The 9,662-nt window shown below is 34.8% G+C and overlaps 1 long non-coding RNA gene across 1 annotated transcript; it reads left to right on the forward strand.

Moving 5' to 3' along the window:
* The first annotated feature begins 1,052 nt into the window (after window positions 1-1,052).
* LOC120109155 lies at window positions 1,053-3,592 on the forward strand. Its single transcript, XR_005510175.1, has 2 exons — window positions 1,053-1,503; window positions 3,514-3,592. It is a non-coding gene; the product is annotated as an uncharacterized LOC120109155 (long non-coding RNA).
* The last annotated feature ends 6,070 nt before the right edge of the window (window positions 3,593-9,662 follow it).

Here is a 9,662-nt window from a genome sequence, read left to right on the forward strand (position 1 = left end):
CCCATCACACTTTATATGCCAATGCTATTATTCCATGTATTTGTAGATATCTTAATATTTATAATCTCAGGTGTAAGTGCCTCTAAGGTTCATCGGAATGCTATTATTCCTTGTTTTTCAAGATATCTTTTTTTTTATAGTCTCAAGGGTAAGTGCCTCTAAGGTTCAACAAAGTGCTTCCACTTAGCAGAAATTAGCTTTTCTATAAGTAGAATATTTGCTAACAGAATTTTAAGCCATTCTATATGACGTTCAGGACTATCGAGTGCTATTATTTTAGCTTCCATTGAAAACCTTGAGATACAAGCTTGCTTATCTAATTTCCAAACGATAGCGGCTCCACCAAGTTGAAACATATTTCCAATCAGCAATCCTATTTACATCATTATATGCTTCTAATATAGCGAGATGACCAATATAGTAAATACCATATGAAAGAGAACCCTTCAAATATCTCTCTTCTTCATCATCTCTATATTGGAAGGCAAGCATAGGATCACTCTGATTTGAAAAAATTCAAATGCACAGTACCTTATCATTTCCTTTTAAATCAGTACCACCAAGTTGGGAAGGTCTTTTTTCACCCTGACCACTCGAAAATGCTATCAGCTATATATCTACAACATTTTCCAGTATCTATTCAAACTTCTGACCTGATTTTGGTTATCCTTTAAGGGGTTTGGAGTGTCTGGTGTCATGCGACCAATTAGGCAGAGTAGAAAAAGGAGTACCTAGTATCTCTGCATGACCAAGTGGCTCATGGCAGGGGTTTTGGCCATTTCTGGGGTAGTCCATAGATACATTATCCATCTAATCATCGCCATTTAGAGGCCCAACAACCAACCTAATCAGTTGCTGCAGATGGGTAAGCCGATTGAGCCCAAATGTTTTAGACCTAATATGACCAAATTGAGATAACGGACTAATTCCCACTGCTGAAGATCCGGGCCCAGAAACAAAGCTCCGGGCCCAAATCTCTTGACCTCATCTGTCCTATTTAAACCCTTCCCCACTACCCACATTCCTTCCAACGTCTCTCTCTCTCTCTCTCTCTCTCTCTCTCTCCCCCCTCCCAACTACCCACATTCCCTCCAACGTCTCTCTCTCTCTCAGCCCAAGAAATCTGACGGCCGGGAAAAATGGCGGAGATGGAGGAAGGCCTCCGCGACCCAGAGCAGCAAGAAGAGGAGCAGCCATGGGAGGAAAGAACTCTAAGCCGCCTCCAAGACTCCAAGATCGATCATGGTCCCCCGCTCCCCATGTTTCCACCCCCTTTCTTTCTTTCTTTCTTTCTTCCATCTTGATACTTTGATGGCGCTCTCTCTTTCCTTTTGGCGGGTTTCCAGAGCTCTCCGGGGCGAAGGAGCGGAAAGAGTTGGGGGCAAGAAGCACAAGGTGAAGTGGATGAAGAGGCCAATGACCATGCCCCAGGCCATCATCGAGTTCCTCGACGAAGATCTTCGGGAGAACGCCTCCAGATACCTAAGCAGCTACCTCGTCGAGGTCTCCATTTCTTTTGTGAATTTTCTTGGGCTTCTTTACTGATTTTGGGTACATCTGTTTCGAATTAGATTTTTCTCTCAATTTGGGATGGATTAATGGTTATCGTTGTTTTGAATTTTCTGATATTTGTGCGTTCTTCTGTCTGTTACTCCTCTAAGATGTGATCTTTTCGAGCTTCTTTCTGGGATTATGGTCGTTTGTGATTAGCTTTTCAGGAATTGGGTTAAAGAAAATTGGTTCGGTCTTCCTTATCTCAGTTCTTTTTCAATTTTTGCCCTGTTTCTAGTCTGCATAATTTGGTTCTTTCACTGAACCGCTTTGACTGAATTCGATTAATTTCTTTTGTCACTTCACGCTGAAGTTTCTGGTTTTGGAAATCTTGCAGTCTTTTTCTGGATTCTTCGTGTTTGTGTCATTATTTTGGTTGGAATTCTTGGTGTTTCGAATTCTATTATTTTTGGGTTTCTTTTGTTTTCTGTTCCTCTAAAGTTGAAATCTTCAGAATCTACCCTTGGTGATTATGATTGTTATAAATTGGGTTTTTTCAAGGATGTGTAAAATCGATAGGCTTGGTTTTTCTTTTCTCATTTTATTTTTCAGTTTTTCCCTGAGCTGTGGTCTGTGTAGCTTTATTTTTTGATTGGATGTTTCTCCCAATTATGCTTATGATATTTAAATTAAACATATTGTTATTTCTTTGTAATTTTCTTGTATAATCTACTATGTTCCGTAGGATTTGAATCATTTGATGTTTAAGTAATTCGAGGTCTCCATTTCTGTTGTGAATTTTCTTGGGTTTCTTTATTGATTTTGGGTACATCTGTTTCGAATTAGATTTTTCTCTCAATTTGGGATGGATTATTGGTTATCGTTGTTTTGAATTTTCTGATTTTTTTGCGTTCTTCTGTCTGTTGCTCCTCTAAGCTGAGATCTTTTCGAGCTTCTTTCTGGGATTATGGTCGTTTGTGATTGACTTTTCAGGAATTGGGTTAAAGAAAATTGGTTCGGTCTTCCTTATCTCAGTTCTTTTTCAATTTTTGCCCTGCTTCTAGTCTGCATAATTTGGTTCTTTCACTGAACCGCTTTGACTGAATTCGATTAATTTCTTTTGCCACTTCACGCTGAAGTTTCTGGTTTTGGAATTCTTGCAGTCTTTTTCTGGATTCTTGATGTTTGTGTCATTATTTTGGTTGGAATTCTTGGTGTTTCGAATTCTATTATTTTTAGGTTTCTTTTGTTTTCTGTTCCTCTAAAGTTGAAATATTCAGAATCTACCTTTGGTGATTATGATTGTTATAAATTGGGTTTTTTCAAGGATGGGTAAAATCGATAGGTTTGGTTTTTCTTTTCTCATTTTATTTTTCAGTTTCTGCCCTGAGCTGTGGTCTGTGTAGTTTTATTTTTTGATTGAATGTTTCTCCCAATTATGCTTATGATATTTAAATTAAACATACTGTTATTTCTTTGTAATTTTCTTGTATAATCTACTATGTTCCGTAGGATTTGAATCATTTGATGTTTAAGTAATTCGAGGTCTCCATTTCTGTTGGGAATTTTCTTGGGTTTCTTTATTGATTTTGGGTACATCTGTTTTGAATGAGACTTTTCTCTCAATTTGTGATGGATTATTGGTTATCGTTGTTTTGAATTTTCTGATTTTTTTGCGTTCTTCTGTTTTTACTCCTCTAAGTTGAGATCTTTTCAAGCTACTTTCCAGGATTATGGTTGCTTGTGATTGGCTTTTTAGGCATTGGGTTAAAGAAAATTGGTTCGGTCTTCCTTATCTCAGTTCTTTTTCAATTTTTGCCCTGACTTCTAGTATGCATAACTTGGTTCTTTCACTGAATTGTTTTGACTGAATTCGATTAATTTCTTTTGTCACTTCTGCAATGACCCCTTATCCATTGATGATTGGGATGAGTTTTGATATTTCAGTTTGAGTCGGATTTAGAGTTCAAAATATGTTTCTAGATCAGGTTATTTATTTGCTGTGTTGTTCTGCAATGACAGAGTTGCAAGGAATGTTGTGGACCGTGGAGTTATAATTTGTTACTTTTTACTGTGTAAGCATTTTGAATATTTTGTTGTTTGCTTTGCGTTGTTTGCTGATACTTATTTGAAGCATTTATTTGTCTGAGTTTGATTTCATATTTCCAGTGGTGATTGAAGTAATGATTTGTGATTCACGTTCAAATGGCTGCCTCCTTATAATTATTGTTGTCTAGTTATGCTGCAATCCCTCCACAGGCCCCACTAAGCCTGTGTGTGAATAAAGTTATTTATTGCACCTTTTTTTGTTGTTTGATATACACATTAGTCTTTTAGAATAGTTTGAATTTTGAAACTTTGAATCTGTTTTTGTCAAATTACTAGACTGTGGATGGGTGGCATTCTTATTGGGTCGGATGCTTTATTATATTTTGGTTATTTTCCTTTAAGAAGCTGGTAGTCTATGTTTAAATAGATATTATTTGATTTATCCATGATTTTTTAATGCTTGTCTTTGATATGCATATCTGGCTGTAGATGGCAAGTTAGGGCTTCAATAGAGAATTTTGATGATTTGCTGCTATAGGAATCTCTTATTGCCTTTCTCTTGAATTAGTAACCGTTTTATTTAATGAAACTGAAGGATGTAAAACTGTCTTTTCATTTGCTCCAACAGTTCTCGATGTTGCAGAATCTATGTAGTTCTTTGTCGCATATTGTAAGTGTGCTTCCAATATCTTATACATTGATTGATTATGAGGTTGTCCATCATACTTTTGGTACCTATGAGTGTCTATGTGCTTTACCTTATTATAAATGCTGCCTTGATATGTAATATTTTGATTGAGGATGTCTAGTGTTTTTTAAATGTCAAAAAGGAGAAAGATATTATAAGTCTCGAAAGGAAATATATTTCTTTTCTAAAGCAACCATACCTTTTAGTAAGGAGACTTTATCCAAAAACTATTCCTGAAAAGTTAGTTTTTGCATGAACTCAGTTTACGATCCATGTGATTGATTAAGAAGAAATGGTGTGGTTAATGGATGTTATCTCATAATCTTATGGCATGTTACCCAGCTTATGGAATCCACATAATTTGTGTAAGGAGTAACTCCTCGGGTTTGTGGTTAAGGAATCCACATAAGTGCTCTGCTTATGGTTGTCCACTGCTTTGAACTTTTGATCTTTTGTCTTCAAGATGTTATCTCATTCTTGATTGTAGGCTCTCCATGTGATGTAGTTTCAATTTTATATTCATGGCGCAATGATTCTTCGGTTTTCCGAGTCTTGACCTGTGGTTTTGCCTCAATTTCTTCAATACCTAATGTTGCTGCTATTATATGTAATGTAGCATTTGTTGACATCACATCATTACTGATAGATGTCACTTTTGTGTCCAACTTCCCAAAAATATTTTTCTCGTATTTTACATAGTGATGAAGATCATTGGTTTTGAAACCCAACTCCTCATTTTCTTAAAATGTTAAAGGAGAAAGAAACAAGAAGCAAATAGAAAGAATATCAAGAAGTAAAACAAGGTAGGATTCTTTGGCTCTAATCCTAAAATTGATGTAGGACAATAGGGGACTAGATTTGTTTATGTGCGATGTTGGACCTAGACACGATATATTAGGGTTTTGGCAAAACAATTTAGTGGCAAAAGGACCTAGAAGAGTTTTTTAAGGGTTAATAAAAGATGGAAAGAATTGTAGTCTTAAGGATTGAGGTACAGCAATATAAACTGATTAAAGATCCAAGTATAATCAGATCTAAGATCAGTTATCAATCATATAAAATAAATACTCATAATATGGAATCATAAGGAAAATAGAAGAGCATAGTGTAAAGAAAGAAGAACAAAAGGGAAGAAGAAGAAGAAATAAAGAAAATATCAGAGAAGGAGAGGGAAGATAGCTGAACCTTGGCTTGTTTGCTTTCTTTCAATCAAATCATCTTGAAAACCATCTCGATAATCAATATCAAGATATAGACTCAAAACCTTAGCAATATTAATTTTTGACCCTTGAAGTCAACAAAGTCTAGCCATCAATTGAAATATAAGAAATTTTTTTTGAAAAGACATAAAAGCCCCTATAAGTTGTTGCTATAATACCATAAAATCTTCCTATGCCCACATGTATGTTTTATTCTTCCCCCTAAATCTAACCCATGCTATCGTAATGGTATCATGTACTTTATTTCCTATCATGGCTTGATCCATTGATCTTACATCTTGTGATATCATGTACAATGCTCTTCCTTTAAAAAAACACTACGGCAGTTGTAATCTGCAAAAGGTACCTTCTGCTGGATGCTGGGAAACACAGTAAGAACTCAATATAAAGGAATCCGTTGGACAACTTACCTAGATATAAGACATTTTGATGAAACCAGATTGAGGCATTTACATTTGCTTGTCTGGCTACTGCCTCCATCAGTTCTATTTATATATGACAACTTACCTACTCATTCTATTCTGTTCGTTATTTTCCTTTTTCGTTAACTAAATGTTGATTTATATTCTACTTTCTGTTTTTGTCTTTATGTATCCAGTTGTTTATATTTGCTTAGGATTTCACTTTTAACCTTTTTTATATTTTATTCTCTTTTTTTAATTTTATATCTGCCTTTTGTACTTCATTCTTATACCTTGTTTTTTCTCATTTCAATTTTTACTAATCTTCTTTTTTTGTATTTTCATCATATATCTTTTTTAGATCGAAAAGATTCCCTGGGGGAAATATTTTATAACTTGCATAGTCAAACATAACAGTCATATCCTATTCTACTTTAGGGGGTTCATATATATGTTTCTTAGTAGAGAATTTAGCTTCGATAATTAGATCTAATTTATTTATAGATAATATAGCAAAATAAATAATATGTTATAAAATAAATAGTCATCTTTCTTGTAGTGCCACTTTCATGTGCAGATTTACTAGTAAAAAGAGGAAGTAATCATTATATCATAGAGCATCATATTATTCTGGCTACGTGATACTGGATCCTTATCTTCTATGGGTTTTGTGACATGATAGAGATAGGTCCATGAACATGAACATGGACTCATATATATAGGGTCACAAAATAACAAAAAGATCTCTAAAAAAAATAATTCCATAAAAGCCCTAAAATGACTATGCAAACAAGCCCATAACATAAAATCAATTCAAAATAAAATCAAGCCGACTGAACTGGCTGGACCTGCTGAATTGGCTGGATCCTGTAGCAACCGGCTGATCTGGCACTGGTGTATCGAACCGAGCCGAACCGGTACCATACCGAAAGTGCCACAGCGCGTGGCACTTAGCACGTGGCTTTAGCCACGCGCCGTCTCCCATGAAGAACCGAGCCGGTTCGCTCCGGTACAAGCCATAAACCGATCGGTTCCGACTTAGATTGGGTCGGAACCGCTACTGGTCGGTTCCGTAGACCATGAATGTGACTGTGATTCCTTATTGATGTGTTTGCAATAATTTTTGAGTCTCTTAACGATGTAATGGTTGGTCTATTGAAGATTGTTTAGTAATGCTTCTTTTGATTATTTTGGTTCAAGTTGATGTAGAATCTATAGAGATTATGGACAATTGATAGTGCTTCCTTTGATTATTTTGGTTCAAGTTGATGCAGGAATCTGTAGAGATTATGGAAGATTGATTTTGTCATTTACATTTTTAGCTGGCCCAATTGTTTTGGATGGCTATACTAGCCTCTATTGTCATAGAATATAAAGTTTGTGATATTCCATATACTTCCAAAAACTTGAGGTGGCAGTTTTATAAGGTTTTCCACATTGCAAGCACAGAGAAAAAAATGTTGTCAATTCAATGGATGTGACAATCCTATGTGTAGAAATCCCATATCCATCTTAACATCCTTTATTGTTCTAGAGCCTGAGCTGTTGGAGCGGTTTATTCACCAGAGCTGCTTTTCCTCAGTCAAGATGTATTTAGGATTTCTGCATGTATGTTTTTTGTGGTCTCGAAAGAATATGGACGATGTTCTATCTTTTGTTCTACTGGCAGTTTGGATGCTACAGTATAGTTGGTTCATTAAATATTATTGTCTTTCCAAAGGCATGATCAGTGGTGATTTTGAAGGTCTCATAATTTACTTTATATCCAAAAAGTGATTATGGAGTATGATTGTACCTCTTTTATTACCCTTGCAGTTTGTTATTTTGTGGTCCGTTGAGTTTGTGATATATTATAATTTTTTTGAAGTCTTATAAATAGTCTGTTTGTTCTTAGTTCTATTTTTCTATTTAGGTTGCCCATCTTTAGTCTGCCTATGATATGAGATGCAGCTGAAAGTTTTTTTAATAATTGAAAAGTTAAGTCCTTTCCTTTTTTTTTGGTTGGTGAATTTCTTTGAACTTCAATAAGTTGTTGATAGAAAATATAGTCTTGCAATCCATAAATTCTTGCAGAGAACATTTGTCAATGTAAATATACATGCAGAACACTGCTAGCTACTGCCATTAGATTTATGCTTCTATGGGTGCCTTCTTATGGGTTATTCTTTTTTTTTATCCATTTACTCTGCTCATTTTAGTATTGCTCTGAATATGTGTTCCAGTAGGTAGGTACCATCGAAAATTTTCATGTAACTTGATGCCTTTGTTACCATTATTTATATATTATAATGGATTGCAAGTTACAGTTTCCTAGATATTTTTAAGATATAATACAAGAATCTTTGCTACCTTGCTCTAAAGTAAACAGCAATAATTTGTGGTTTGGTTTTTGATATATCTGTGGATAGCTTTAAGTAGTAGATATGTCTTCTAATTTGTTGAATTCTTGATAGTTGTATGTGAAGTTTGTGGTTCGTGGAACTTTGTTTGCTGAAAACATCTCTTTTGGTAAATGCATCTGTAAGTTTGTATAAGATCTAGCTTTTATGATTTGACTCTTGTGATATTATTCAAATTTCTTCCTAACACATGTATCAGTTCTGCCTTGTAGGTTGCCTATTGCCTTTTTTGCTTTGTTTTTGTTTCAACTCTTCTAGATATAGATGATTTTCGTATGCAGGTTGCAGCGAAATCAGCTTGTAAGGAGGGTGCTTTCATTAGCATGTTAGTCGGTGATTGAAATTTACCATGATTTTTTTTTATGATTTAGGAGTATATATACCTTCAATTTCATGATATTTTTTGTTGTTTTAGGAGTCTATTTGCCATCAACTTGCTTTTAATAAGATTTTTTCCTTCAATTGTGATGGATGGAGTTTGTATAGATGTTTTTATGGTCTACAGATATTGTAGAACATAAAGGCACTGGTCCTTTGCTTTATTGGCAATCAGGGATGTTGCAATACCTCAGGTTCATGATAGATAATACTCTTTCAAGTAGCTTGATAATGGTAATTTCGAGAAGTTGGTGCTATTGTTGGTCAATTATTGTTGTATTTTAACCAGTGAGCATGTCTTTTTATTTTTAACTTTTTGGCACTGTTCCTTTGCAATTGATGTGTATAGATGATGTGGAAGGAGATTTTTTTCTGTAAGCAGTCAAATATCTTGATTTCAGCTGTCTATTATCATTTTTTTTATTTTTACCTTATTTTTTCTTGATATCATTCAGCAATGTCGAAGTCTTAATTTTTCCTCGGTACTTGCAACTGATGTGAGCGTGATTCCTTATTGATGTGTTTACATTAATTTTGAGTCTTTTTAACGATGTAAGGGTTGGTCTATTGGAGATTGTTTAGTAGTGCTGCTTTTGATTATTTTGGTTCAAGTTGATGCAGAATCTATAGATATTATAGAAGAATGATAATGCTTTTCGATTATTTCGGTTCAAGTTGATGCAAAGTCTATAGAAATTATGGAAGATTGATATTTTCATTTGCTTTTTTAGTTGGTCCCAATTGTTTTGGATAATTGTAGTTGCCTCAATTGTCACGGAATAGAAGTCTATGATATTCCATATGCTTCCAAACACCGAACGGTAGCAATTTTAAAAGGTTTCTACATTGCAAGCACAGAGGGGAAAAAATATTGGTCCAATTCAGCTGATGTGACAATTTTACATGTAGAAATCTCTGATCCATCTTAACAGCCTCTATGTTCATTATTTTTTTCTCTGTATAGTTACAGCTGATGCTCTTGCCGAAACATTTACTATTGAATGTTTTCTTATTCTTGAATTTTCATTGTCTTCTC

Source organism: Phoenix dactylifera, unplaced genomic scaffold, assembly GCF_009389715.1.
Source record: "Phoenix dactylifera cultivar Barhee BC4 unplaced genomic scaffold, palm_55x_up_171113_PBpolish2nd_filt_p 001869F, whole genome shotgun sequence".
Taxonomy (NCBI): domain Eukaryota; kingdom Viridiplantae; phylum Streptophyta; class Magnoliopsida; order Arecales; family Arecaceae; genus Phoenix; species Phoenix dactylifera.